This window comes from Ischnura elegans, chromosome 9 (genome assembly GCF_921293095.1).
Source record: "Ischnura elegans chromosome 9, ioIscEleg1.1, whole genome shotgun sequence".
Lineage (NCBI taxonomy): Eukaryota > Metazoa > Arthropoda > Insecta > Odonata > Coenagrionidae > Ischnura > Ischnura elegans.
Window position 1 is genome coordinate 96,716,281 of NC_060254.1, and position 15,594 is coordinate 96,731,874.

Genomic DNA, 15,594 nt, shown 5'->3' on the forward strand with positions numbered 1-15,594 from the left:
GTATTTTGTTCATCTCCGCACTAAAATTGTTGTCTATAACAAAAATGCATTTTCTCTGTGTAAATTCGCATTATAATCTACACCGCAATAAAAATGTGAGCTATAATAAAAATTCAATTCCAATGTTTCCCTTTGTAACTTCAACCATCTCCGCAATTTTTTAAAGAACACAGTTTTATTGCAGCGATGAAGAAAATACGAAGGGACACATATAAATTGAAATTTATTACTGAACACAGTTTTAGTGTGGAGATAATAAAAATACGAAGGGACATATTGAAATTGAATTTTTATTACAAAGCTCATTTTTATTGTGGAGAGTTTAAAAAAATCTTCAACATAGTAGATGAATTTTTATTACAGAACACAGTTTTAGTGCAGAGATAATAAAAGTACAAATTGTCCAATAAAAATTAAATTTGAATTAAAGAACACAGTTTTATTGTGGAGATGATAGAAATATGAATTGACACATAGAAATTGAATTTTTTTACAGAATATAGTTCTACTGCGGAGATGAAAAAAATACAAATTGTCCAACAAAAATTGAATTTTTATTAAAGAACACTGATTTATTACAGAGATGGTTAAAAATACGAATTGACACATAGATATTGAACATACATAACAGAACACAGCTTTAGTGTGCAGATGATAAAAATACAAATTGTCCAATAAAAATTTTTTTTTAGTAAAGAGCACAGTTTTATTGCGGAGATGGTTAAAAATACGAATTGACACATAGTAAATGAATTTTTGTTACAGAACACAGTTTTAGTACGGAGATAAAAAAATACAAATTGTGAATTAAAAATTCAATTTTAATTAAGGAACACAGTTTTATTGCGGAGACGATAAAAATATTAATTAAGACAAGAAATCTTATTTTTTTTACAGAAGACAGATTTAATGCAGAGAAAAAAAACACAAATTGTCGAATAAAAATTTAATATTTATGAAAAATCAGTTTTATTATAGAGATGATACCTATTCATACAAATGGGCACATAGAAAATGAATTTTTATTACATCACACAGTTTATGTATGTAGTTCATAAAAATACGTAATGAGACATAAAAAATGAATTTTCACTACAGAACACATTTTTAGAGCGGAGATGATAAAAATACGAATTGACATGTAGAAATTGAGTTTTAATATAAAGAACACAGTTTTAGTGCAGAGATGCTAAAAATAGGAATTTACACGTAGAAATAATTTTTGTTAGAGACCGCAGTTTTAGTGCGGAGATGAAAAAAATAAAAATTGTCCAATAAAAATTAAATTTTTATTTAAGAACACTCTTTTATAGCGAAGATGATAAAAATACGAATTGCCACATAGAAATTGAAATTTTAATACAGAACACAGTTTTAGTGCGGAGAAGAAAAAAATGCGTAATGTGACATAGAAAATGAATTTTTGTTACAGAACACATTTTTAGTGCGGAGATCACAAAAATAGAAATTGTCCAATAAAAATTGAATTTTAATTAAAGAGCAAAGTTTTAATGCGTAGATGATAAAAATACGAATTGACAAATAGAAAAAGAACTATTTTTACAGAACACACTGTTAGTCCGGATATGATAAAAATACAATTTGTCCAATAAAAAATGGTTTTTTATTAAAGAACACAGGTTTATTGCGGAGATGATAAAATTACAAATTGATACATAGAAACTGAATTTTTATAACAGAACACAGTTGAAGTGCGGATATGATAAAAATACAAATTGACCAATATTAATTGATTTTTTATTATAGAACACAGTCATATTACAGAGATGATTAAAATACGAATTGACACATAGAAATTGAGTTACAGAACACAGTTTTAGTGCGGAGATTAAAATAAATACAAATTGTCCAATAAAAATTGAACTTTTATTAGAGAAGACAATTTTTTGCAGAGATGATAAAAATATGAAATGAAACATAGAAATTGAATTTTTATTACAGAACACAGTTTTAGTACTTAGATGATAAAAATACGAATTCACATATAGAAATTGAATTTTTTAATAAAGAACACAGTTTTAGTTCAAGGTGACAAAAATAAGAATTGACACTTAGTAATTGAATTTTTAGTACACTGCAAAGTTATAGGGCGGAGATGATAAAAATTTGAATTCACTCATAGAATTGAATTTTTATTTGAGATCACAAATTTCTTGTGAGGAGAAAAAAAGGGGAATCGACACACTGAAATGTAATTCTTTTTACAGAACACACTTTTAGTGCGGAGATGAAAAAAAAAACAATTTGTCCAATAAAAATTGATTTTTTAATTAAGAATAGTTTTATTGCGGAGATACTAATCATACGAATTGACACATAGAAATTGAATTTTTATTACATACTTAACACAGTTTTAGTGCGGACATAATAAAAATACGAAGGCACGCACAAAAATTGAATTTTTATTACACAGCACATTTTTACTGCGGAGAGGATAAAAATAAGAATTTCACCACGGAAATTAAAGTTTTTTTTTCAGAACACAGTGTTGGTGTGGACATGATGAAGATACGAATAGACACATAGTAATTGAATTCTTATTACAGAGCACGTTTGATATTCCTAGTTGATAGAAATGCTTACTGAGACATAGAAATTGAATTTTTTTTAGGAACTCATTTTATTGTGGCGTGGATAAAAATACGAAGGCAACCATAGAAATTGATTTTTTAATGCTACATAAGTCTTTTATGTGGAGTTAATTTAAGTACGAAGGGACACAGAGAAATTGAATTTTTACAAGAAAGCTCTTTTTTATTGTGGAGAGGATTAAAAAAAAATATCAACATATTATTTGAATTTTAATTACAGAACCCCGGTTTGTTGCGGATATGATAAAAATGAATTGTTGTCCAATAAAAATTGAATTATTATTAGAGAAGACAATTTATTTCGGAGATGATAGAAATACGAATTGACACATAGAAATTGAATTTTTGTTACACAACACAAATTTAGTCCGGAGATGATAAAAATACAAAGCGTCCAATAAAAATTTATTTTCTTACTATAGAACAGTCTTCTTGCGCTTATGATAAAAATAGTAATTTACACAACGAAATTGAATTTTTATTTCTAGAACAAAGTTTTATTGCCAATGAATAAAAATAACAACTTCAACTTAGTAAATGCATTTCTATTATACAACGCGGTTTTCTGTGTAAAAATGCAAATAGACACAGAAAGTAAATTTTTATCGCAGAATACAGTTTTAGGGCGAAGTTGAAAACATTCAAATTGTCCCATAAAAATTGAATTTTTATAAATGAACAGTTTTATTTTGGAGATGATAAAATTGCAACTTTAGACTTAGGAATTGAATTTATGTTACAGATCACAGCTTAAGTGGGGTCATGAAAAAAATACAAATTGTCTGATAAAAATTGAATGATTTTGAATAAACACTCTTTTATTATAGAGATGATATAAATACGAATAGGCACATAGAAAATGACTTTTTATTACATAACACAGTATATGTATGTAGTTCATAAAAATGCGTATTGAGACATAGAAAATGAATTTTTACTACTGAGTACAGTTTTAGTGCGGAGATGATAAAAATACGAATTGAAACGTAGAAATTGAGTTTTAAATAAAGAACACAGTTTTAGTGTAGAGATGCTAAAAATACGAATTTACACATAGAAACAATTTTTGCTAGAGACCGCAGTTTAAGTGCGGAGATGAAAAAAACAAATTGTCCAATAAAAATTAAATATTTATTTAAGAACACTCTTTTATAGCGAAGATGATAAAAATACAAATTGACACATAGAAATTGAATTTTTATTACAGAACACACTTTAAGTGCGGAGATGATAAAAGTACAAATTGACCAATAAAAATCGATTTTTTATTATAGAACACAGACATATTTCAGAGATGATTAAATTACGAAGTGACACAAAGAAATAAAATATTTGTTAAATAACACAGTTTTAGTACGGCGATAAAAATAAATACAAATTGTCCACTAAAAATTGAATTTTTATTAGAGAATGCCATTTATTGCGGAGATGATAAAAATTTAAAATGAAACATAGAAATCGAACTTTTATTACAGAACACAGTTTTAGTGCGGAGATGATAAAAATACGAATTGACACATAGAAATTGAACTTTTATTACAGAAAACAGTTTTAGTGGGGAGAAGATAAAATGTACAATTTTCTCTGAGAATAGGAATTTTAACAAAGAACACAGTTTTAGTTCAAGGTGAAAAAAATAAGAAAAGTCATAGATATTGATTTTCTATTACAGAATACAGTTTTTGTGCAGAGATGATAAATATATGAACTGACACAGAAATTGAATTTTTATAACACTGTAAAGTTATAGGGCGGAGATGATAAAAATTTGAATTTACACATAGAATTGAATTTCATTTGAGAGCACAATTTTTTATGAGGTGAAAAAAGGCGAATTGACACACAGAAAATTAATTTTTTTACAGATGACAGTTTTAGTGCGGGGATCAAAACGAAATAATTTGTCCAATAAAAACTGATTTTTTAATAAAGAAAACAGTTTTATTGTGGAGATAGTAAATATACGAATTAACACATAGTAATTGCATTTTTGTTACAGAGCACCTTTTTAGTGCGAAGATCACAAAAACACAAATTGTCCAATAAAAATTGAATCTTAATTAAAGAAAAAGTTTTATTGCGTAGATGATAAAAATACGAATTGACACATAGAAAAAGAACTATTTTTACAAAACATACTGTTATGCCCTCTTGCAACGCCACTGGTCAGTGGTTTATCCGAAGATTTTTCCTATTTTCATTTCCAAACTCAATCGCAAGTTTAGGTCCTGAGAATGTAAAGATGTTTTTAAAAAACAACTCGAAAGCCTATAAAAAACATTTTTAATTTATAAAAATGTTAAAATGTGTATGAAATCTAAAAAGCATTCCTTTGATTGTATGTTCCCAGAATAAACTTGAATAATTACTTCATAGCAGGAACTTGAAAATGCATTTGGATCTGAAAATATCTGATCCGAAAGATCCGGCTCTGAAAATCAAGGATCCGATCCACATCCCGATCAGGAAAAAATTCTTGACCCGTCCATCCCTAATTATTATTAATATGCTACTTATGTATCATAAGACAGTTTTCTATTATGTTGCCTTTATACAGCTTGTATTTCTTAAATTTTAACTCGCGATCGATAGCAGATAAATTTGTACGAATTATTTTCATTTTCACATGGCATGCTCTCTGTGGCGCAAAGGCGCATTAATGATTTTCCGATTTTCGCATCATACCATCTCGGTTTGCTACCTTCTTCTTTTGTACTACTAGGGCTAGGGATTTAACTTTTGATACCTGAATATACGTGCGAAAGAAAAGATGTTCCATTAGGCCGCCCTCTTCGTTTAACTATATAATTGATTAAATTTAACAAAACGAAGGTAATGATAACGGGACGTTAATAAAAATCTCGTTTATTTTTTAAACGTTTGGGCGGGAAGTGCCTCTTGTATGTATTTGCCTATGTGTACTCGCTCAAATGAAAATATTCAGATTAATAATTGAATCGGTTAGCCTACATTGCCGACCATTTAACACTTTTGAAGACCATTTTAAGAGCGGGCGAATTGACAGAATAAATCAACCTTCGGAGGGTTATTTTCAATAACTACCTTTGTAAAAAAAATCCTAAGGACCTTAGCTGAATAGCAACAGGAATCAAGGCACGTGTGTGCATACAGGGTCCAGGAAAGCCAATAAAACTGTGTTCTTTAATAAAAAATCAATTTTTATTCTAGAATTTGTATTTTTATCATCTCCTCAATAAAACAGTCTTTAATAAATATTATTTTTTTTTTGGACATTTTGTTTTTTTTTCATCTCCGCACTAAAATTGTTGTCTATAACAAAAATGCAATTTCTATGTGTAAATTTGCATTTTCATCTACACCGCAATAAAAATGTGAGCTATAATAAAAATTCAATTTCTATTTTTCCCTTCGTATCTTCAACCATATACGCAATTTTTTAAAGAACACAGTTCAATTGCAGCGATGAACACAGTTTTAGTGCGGAGATAATAAAAATACGAAGGGACATTTTGAAATTGAATTTTTATTACTAAGCTCATTTTTATTGTGGAGAGTTTAAAAAAATCTTCAACATAGTGGATGAATTTTTATTACAGAACACAGTTTTACTGCAGAGATAATAAAAGTAAAAATTGTCCAATAAAAATTAAATTTGAATTAAAGAACACAGTTTTATTGCAGAGATGATAGAAAAATGAATTGACACATAGAAATTGAATTTTTGTTACAGAATAAAGTTCTACTGTGGAGATGAAAAAAATACAAATTGCCCAACAAAAATTGAATTTTTATTAAAGAACACTGATTTATTATAGAGATGGTTAAAAATACGAATTGACACATAGATATTGAACATAGAAAAATACATAACAGAACACAGCTTTAGTGTGCAGATGATAAAAATACAAATTGTCCAATAAAAATTTTTTTTTAGTAAAGAGCACAGTTTTATTGCGGAGATGGTTAAAAATACGAATTGACACATAGTAAATGAATTTTTGTTACAGAACACAGTTTTAGTACGGAGATAAAGAAATAGAAAATGTGAATTAAAAATTCAATTTTAATTAAGGATCACAGTTTTACTGCGGAGATGATAAAAATATGAATTACCACAAGATATCTTATTTTTTTTACAGAAGATAGATTTAATGCAGAGAAAAAAAAATACAAATTGTCCAATAAAAATTGAATATTTATGAAAAATCACTGTTTCATTATAGAGATGATATAAATACGAATGGGCACAGAGAAAATGAATTTTTATTACATCACACAGTTTATGTATGTAGTTCATAAAAATACGTATTGAGACATAGAAAATGAATTTTTAACTACAGAACACATTTTTAGAGCGGAGATGATAAAAATACGAATTGACACGTAGGAATTGAGTTTTTATATAAAGAAGTTTTAGTACAGAGATGCTAAAAAAAGGAATTTACACGTAGAAACAATTTTTGTTAGAGACCACAGTTTTAGTGCGGAGATAAAAAAAATACAAACTGTCCAATAAAAATTAAATTTTTATTTAAGAACACTCTTTTATAGCGAAGATGATAAAAATACGAATTGACACATAGAAATTGAATTTTTAATACAGAACACAGTTTTATTGCAGAGAAGAAAAAAATACAAATGTCCAAAAAATATTGAATTTTAATTAAACAACACAGTTTTACTGCGAAGATGATAAAATTACGAATTGGCACATAGAAATTGACTTTTTTTACAGAACACAGTTTTAGTGCGGAAATGAAAGAAATGCGTAATGTGACACGGAAAATGAATTTTTGTTACAGAACACATTTTTAGTGCGGAGATCACAAAAATACTAACTGTCCAATAAAAATTGAATTTTAATTAAAGTGCAAAGTTTTAATACGTAGATGATAAAAATGCGAATTGACACATAGAAAAAGAACTATTTCTACAGAACACAATGTTAGTCCGGATATGATAAAAATACAATTTGTCCAATAAAAATTGGTTTTTTATTAAAGAACACAGGCTTATTGCGGGGATGATAAAATTAAAAATTGATACATAGAAACTGAATTTTTATTACAGAACACACACAGTTGAAGTGCGGAGATGATAAAAATACAAATTGACCAATATTAATTGATTTTTTATTATAGAACACAGTCATATTACAGAGATGATTAAAATAGGAATTGACACACAGAAATTGAATATTAGTTACAGTTTCAGTTAGTGCGGAGATTAAAATAAATACAAATTGTCCAATAAAAATTGAACTTTTATCAGAGAAGACAATTTATTGCGGAGATGATATAAATATGAAATGAAACATAGAAATTGAATTTTTAATTACAGAACACAGTTTTAGTGCGGAGATGATAAAAATACAAATTCACACATAGATATTGAATTTTTGCTACAGAACACAGTCTTAGTGCGGGTATAAAAATAATACAATTTATCCATTACAAATTGATTTTTTTACTGTAGATAACAGTCTTATATCGGAGATAATAAAAATACAAATTGACACATAGAAAATGAACTTTTACTACAGAAAACAGTTTTTGTGCGGAGATGATAAAAATATGAATTGACACAGAAATTGAATTTTTATGACACTGCAAACATATAGGGCGGAGATAAAAAAAATTTGAATTCACACATATAATTGAATTTTTATTTGAGAGCACATTTTTTTGTGAGGTGATAAAAAGGTGAATTGACACAAAGAAATTTAATTGTTTTACAGAACACGGTTTTAGTGCGGGGATGCAAAAAAAGCAATTTGTCCAATAAAATTAATTTTTTAATAAAGAATACAGTTTTATTACAGAGTTAGAAAATATACAAATTGGCCCATAGAAATTGAATTTTTGTTACAGGAAACATTTTTAGTGCGGAGATCACAAAAATACAAGTTGTCCAATAAAAATTGAATTTTAATTAAAGAACAAAGTTTATTGCGTATATGATAAATACGAATTGACACTTAGAATAAGAACTATTTTTACAAAACAAACTGTTAGTCTGGATATGATAAAAACACAATTTGTCCAATAAAAATTGGTTTTTTATTAAAGAACACGGGTTTATTGCGGAGATGATAACACTTCGAATTGATACATAGAAACTGAATTTTTATAACAGAACGCAGTTTAAGTGCGGAGATGATAAAAATACAAATTGACCAATAAAAATTGATATTTTTTTATAGAACACAGTCCTATTACAGAGATGATTAAAATACGAATGGCCCATGGAAATTGAATATTAGTTACAGAACACAGTTTTAGTGCGAAGATTAAAATAAATACAAATTGTCCAATAAGAATTGAACTTTTATTAGAGAAGACAATTTATTGCGGAGATGATAAAAATATGAAATGAAACACAGAAATTGAATCTTTATTACAGAATACACTTTTAGTGCGGAGATGATAAAAATACGAATTCACTCATAGAATTGAATTTTTATTTGAGATCACAATTTTTTGTGAGGAGAAAAAAAGGGGAAAAGACACACTGAAATTTAATTTTTTTACAGAATACACTAAGTGCGGAAATAAAAAAAAAACAATTTTTCCAATAAAAATTGATTTTTTAATTAAGAATACAGTTTTATTGCGGAGATAGTAAACATACAAATTGAGATATAGAAATTGAATCTTCATTACATACTTAACACAGTTTTAGTGCGTACATAAAAAAAATATGAAGGGACACAAAAAAATTGAATTTTTATTACACAGCACATTTTTACTGCGGAGAGGATAAAAATAAGAATTTCACCACGGAAATTAAATTTTTGTTTACAGAACACAGTGTTGGTGTGGACATGATGAAAATACGAATTGACACAATAATTGAATTCTTATTACAGAGCACGTTTGATATTCCTAGTTGATAGAAATGCTTACTGAGACATAGAAATTGAATTTTTTTAAAGCACATTTTAGTGCGGCAATGAGAAAAATACGAAAGGACACACAGAAATTGATTTTTTAATGATGCACAAAATTTATTCGTGGAGTTAGTAAAAGTACGAATGGACACATAGAAATTGAATTTTTACAACAAAGCTCATTTTTTTGTGGAGAGGATTAAAAAAAATTTCAACATTGTATTTGAATTTTAATTACAGAACCCCGGTTTATTGCGGATATGATAAAAATACAAATTGTCGAATAATAATTTGAATTTTTATTAGAGAAGACAATGTATTGCGCAGATGATAAAAATTATAATTTACACATAGAAATTGAATTTTTATTTCCAGAACACAGTTTTATTGCGAATGAATAAACATAACATCTTCAACTTAGTAATTGCATTTTTATTACACAACATGGTTTTTGTGTAAGGTTAAAAAAATGCGAATAGACACATAGAAATTAAATTTTTATCACAGGACACAGTTTTAGTGCGAATATGAAAATATTCAAATTGTCCAATTAAAAATTAAATATTAATTAAAGAACGCAGTCAATAAGAGATAATGCAGAGGTGATAAAAATGCAAATTTACACCTAGGAATTGAATTTTTGTTACAGAGGAGATAAAAAAATACAAATTGTCCAACATAAATTGAATTTTTACTATAGATAAAGAACACAGTTTGGAGCAGTTTACGTTAGAAAGATAATGTTTTGTTTTCGTGCGGAGATAAAAAAAATTTAACATTCATATTTTATAAAAAAAAATTGATTTTTTATAAATAAAAATTCAATTTTTATTGGACAATTTGTTTTTTTTTCATTCCCACCCTAAAACTGTGATCTTAAACAAAAATACAATTTCTATGCGTCAATTTGCATTTTTTTGTTGTACAACAAGAATTGAATTTTTATTAAAGAACACTATTTTGTTGTGGAGATGGTTAAAAATATGAATTGACCCATAGAAATATAATTTTTGTAACTGAAGACAATTTAAGTGCGGAGATGATGAAAATATGAATTGACACCTACAAATTGTACTTTTTATTACAGATTACAGTTTTCGTGCGGAGATAATAAAAATACGAATTGACACATACATTTGAATTTATATTACAAAGCACAGTTTTTGTGTGAGGTGAAAAAATGCAATTTGATACATAGAAATTAAATTTTTATAAATGAACATAGTTTTAGTGGGGAGATGAAAAAAATACAAATTGTCCAATAAAATTAAATTTTTATAAAAAATCACACTATTATAGCGGAAATGATAAAAATATGAAGGCACTCATAGAAATTGTATTTTTATTACAAAGGTGTTTTTTTACTGTGGAGAGGATAAAAAAAATTTTCAACGTGATAATTGAATTTTAAATACAGAACACCTTTATTGTGTCAGGTTGAGAAATGCGAATTGTCACAAAAAAAGTGAATTTTGATAACAGAACACTTTGTTAGTGCGGAGATGAAAAATATGCAAATTGTCCAATAAAAATTCAATTTTAATTAAAGAACAATTTTAACTGCGGAGATAAAAATGCGAATAGGCACATAGGAAGTGAATTTATATTGCATAACACATTTTAGGTAAGTAGTTGATTAATATGCATATTGAGACATAGAAATTGAACTTTCATTGGAAAACAATATTTTATTGTGTGGATGATAAAAATACGAATTGACACATAGAAATTGAGTTATTTTTATAGAACACACTTACAAGGCGGAAAGATAAAAATACGAAATGACACGTAGAATATTTAATAAAGAGCACTGTTTTATTGCGGAGATATAAACATAGGAAATGGCACATAGAAATTGAATATTAATTGCAGAACACAGTTAGTGCGGAGATAAAAAAAATAAATACAAATTGTCTAATAAAATTGTATTTTTATTTAAGAATACGAATATTTATTTATTGCGGAGATGATAAAAATAAGAATTGACACATAGAAATTGAATTTTTATTATAGCTCACATTTTTATTGCGGTGTAGATTAAAATGCGAATTTACACATAGAAAGTGAATTTTGATAACAGAACACAGTGAAAATTTTTTTTCATATGATAAAGAACACAGTTTTAGTTCGAGGTGACAAAAATAAGAAATGACACTTAGAAGTTGAATTTTAATCGCAGGACAGTTTTAGTTCGGAGTTGAAAAAAATACAAATTGTCCATAAAAATTGAATTTTAATTACAGAACGCGGTTTTATTGCGGAGTTGATAATAATACGAATTGACACACAGAAATTAAATTTTTGTTACACAATATAGTTTGAGTGCAGAGATGAAAAAAATGCATATATAGACATAGAAAATGAATTTTTATTACGGAACACAGTTTTACTGCGGTATATGATAAAAATACAAATTGTCCAATAGAAATTGAATATTTATTTAAGAATACAGTTTTAATGCTGAGATAAAAATAATACAATTTATCCATTAAAAATTGATTTTTTTACTGAAGAACAGTCTTATTGCGGAGATAATAAAAATACGAATTGACACACAGAATTTTAATTTTTATTACAGAGCAAAATAATAGGGCGGAGATGATAAAAATTTGAATTCACACAGAATTGAATTTTTATTTTAGAGGACAAATTTTTTGTGAGGTGAAAAAAAGGCGAATTGGCACAGAAATAAAATTTTCTTTACAGAACACAGTTTTAGTGCGGAGATGAAAAAAAATCAATTTCTCCAATAAAAATTAAATTTTTATTAAAGAACTGAATAATTACGGAGATGGTTAATAATACGAATTGACACAGAGAATTTGATTTTTTATTATAGTACACAGTTTTATTGCAGACATAATTAAAATGCAAAGGGACGTATAAAAATTGAATTTTTATTACAAGGCAAATCTTTATTGCGGAGAGGTTAAAAATAAAAATTTCACCATGGAAATTGAATTTTATTTTATAGAACACAGTTTTGGTGTGGACATGATGAAAATTCAAGTTCACACATAGTAATTGAATGCTTATTACAGAGCACATTTGATGTTCCTAGTTGATAGAAATGCTTACTGAGTCATAGAAATTAAATTTATATGAAAGAACACCCTTTTATTAAACGGCCATGATAAAAATACGAAGGGACACACAGGTATTGCATTTTTATTACTGAACTAAGTTTTTTTTGTGGAGATAGTAAAAGATCTAAGGGGCATTAAGCAATTGAATTTTTATGACAAAGCTTATTTTTATTGTGGAGAGGAAAAAAAAATTTCAACATAGTATTTGAAATATAAGTACATAAACCCCTGTTTATTGCGGATACGATAAAAATACAAATTATCCAATAAAAATTGATTTTTTATTACAAGGCACAGTTCTATTGCGGAGATGATAAAAATACAAATTGACACATAGAAATTGAATTTTTATTGCAGAACACAGTTTTATTGCGTAAAGAATAAAAATAACAATTTCAACATAGTAATTGAATTTTTATTACACAACATGGTTTTTGTGTCAGGTTAAAAAAAATGCGAATAGACACACAGAAAGAGAATTTTTATTGCTGAACACAGTTTTAGTGCAGAGATGAAAATATTCAAATTGTCCAATAAAAATTAAATATTAATTAAAGAACGCAGTTTTATTGCAGAGATGATAAAAATGCAAATTTACACCTAGGAATTGAATTTTTGTGCAGGGGAGATGAAAAAAATACAAATTCTCCAACATAAATTGAATTTTTATTATAGATAAAGAACACATTTTGGAGGAGTTTACGTTAGAAATAAAATTTTATTGTTTTAGTGCGGAGATAAAAATTTTAACATTGATATTTTATGCAAAAAAAATTGATTTTTTATTAATAAAAATTCAATTTTTATTGGACAATATTTTTTTCCCCCCTTAAAACTGTGATCTTAAACAAAAACACAATTTATATGTGTCAATTTGCATTTTTTTTACCTCGCAGTTGAATTGTTGTCATAGACACAGTATGAAGAGATGAAAAAAATACAATAAAAATACGAATTCACACACAGAAATTGAATTTTTGTTATAGAACACAGTTTTATTGAGGAGATGAAACAAATACAAAATGTCCAATAAAAATTGTTTTTTTATTAAAGAACACAGTTTTATTGCGGAGATGATAAAAATACGAATTGACTCATAGAAATTGAATTTTTATTACAGAATAGCATTTTTATGCGGAGATGATAAAAATATGAATTGAACCGTAGAAATTGAATTTTTACTGCGGAGCAAAGTTATAGTCAGAGATAATAAAAATTTGAATTCACACAAAGAATTGAATATTTATTTCAGAGAACAATTGTATTGTGAGGTGAAAAAAAGGCGAATTGGCACATAGAAAAATTAATTTTTTTACAGAATAAAATTTTAGTGCGGAGATGATATAAATACAGATTGACACATAGGAATCGAATTTTGGTTACCGAACACAGTTTTACTGTGGGGATAAAAAATAAAGAATTGTCCAACAAAAATTGAATTTTTGTTAAAGAACAATGTTTTAATGTGGGGGTATTTATAAATACGAATTGAGACATAAAAATTGAATCTTTATTACAGAACACATCTTTAGTGCGGATATGATAAAAAAACGAAGGGGCACATTGAAATTGAATTTTTATTACAGAACAAAGATTTAGTGTGTAAATGATGAAAATACAATTTGTCCAATGAAAATTAATTTTTTATTAAAGATAAAGGTTTTATTGCAGAGATGATAAAAATACGAATTGACATATAGAAATTTAATTTTTGTCACGTAATACAGTTTTAGCGCGGAGATAAAAAAAATACAAATTGTCCCAAAAAATTGATTTTTTATTAAATTTTACTGTTTTATTGCGGAGATGGCTAAAAATACTTGTTGACAGATAGAAATTGAATTTTTTTACGGAACAAAGGTTTAGTACGGAGAAGATAAAAATAAATTATCCAATAAAAATTTATTATTTTAGTAAAGTACAAATTTTATTTCTGGGATGATACAGATGCGAACGTATGCAAATTGAATTGTTGTCAAAAACCACAGTATTAGTGTGGAGATGAAAAAAATAGAATTTGTACATTAAAAATTGAATTTTTATTAACGGACACTGCGGAGATGATAATAATACAAATTAACGCATAGAAATTGAATTTTTGTTACAGAACCCAGTTTTAATTCAGAGATGTTAAAAATACAAATTGACCCGTAGATATTGAATTTTTATTACAGAACACATTTTTAGTGCGGAGATAATAAAAAACAGAGGGACACACAGAAATTGAAATATTGTTAGAGAAAACACTTTAAGTGCGGAGTTGATGGAAATACAAATAGACACATTGTAATTGAATTTTTATTACTGAACACTGTTTTTGTCAGGTGAAAAAATGCAGATTGACACATTGAAAGTGAATTTTTATTACAGAGCATGGTTTTAGTGGATTCAATTTCCTTGTGTCGTATGGTAATTGTAACCATCTCCGCAATGTAAATTATTCTTTAATAAAAAATCAATCTTTAGTGGACAATATATATATTTATCATCTCCGCACTAAATCTCTGTTCTGCAATAAAAATTCAATTTGTTTGTGTCAATTCATATTTTAACATTTATTTTCTGAAATAAAACAGTGTTCTTTAATAAAAAATCGATTTTTTTGGACGATTTGTTTTCTTTATATGTCCGTAAATAATAGTCCTGTAAAAAAAATTCAATTTCTATGTGTCAATTCGTAGTCTTCTTTAATAAAAATTTAATATTTATTTGACAAATTGTATTTATTCATCTCCACAGTAAAACTATGTTCTGTAAAAAAATTAAATATCTAAGTGTCAATTTGCCTTTTATTAACCTCACAAAAAAATTGTGCTCTGAAATAAAAATTCCACTCAATGGGTCCATTCAAATTTTTATCATGTCCGCACTATAACTTTGATGTGTAGTAAAAATTCAATTCTACGTGTTAATTCAAATTTTTATCATCTCCGCACTATAACTTTGATGTGTAGTAAAAATTCAATTATATGTGTTAATTCAAATTTTTATCATCTCTGATCTATAACTTTCCTTTGTAATAAAA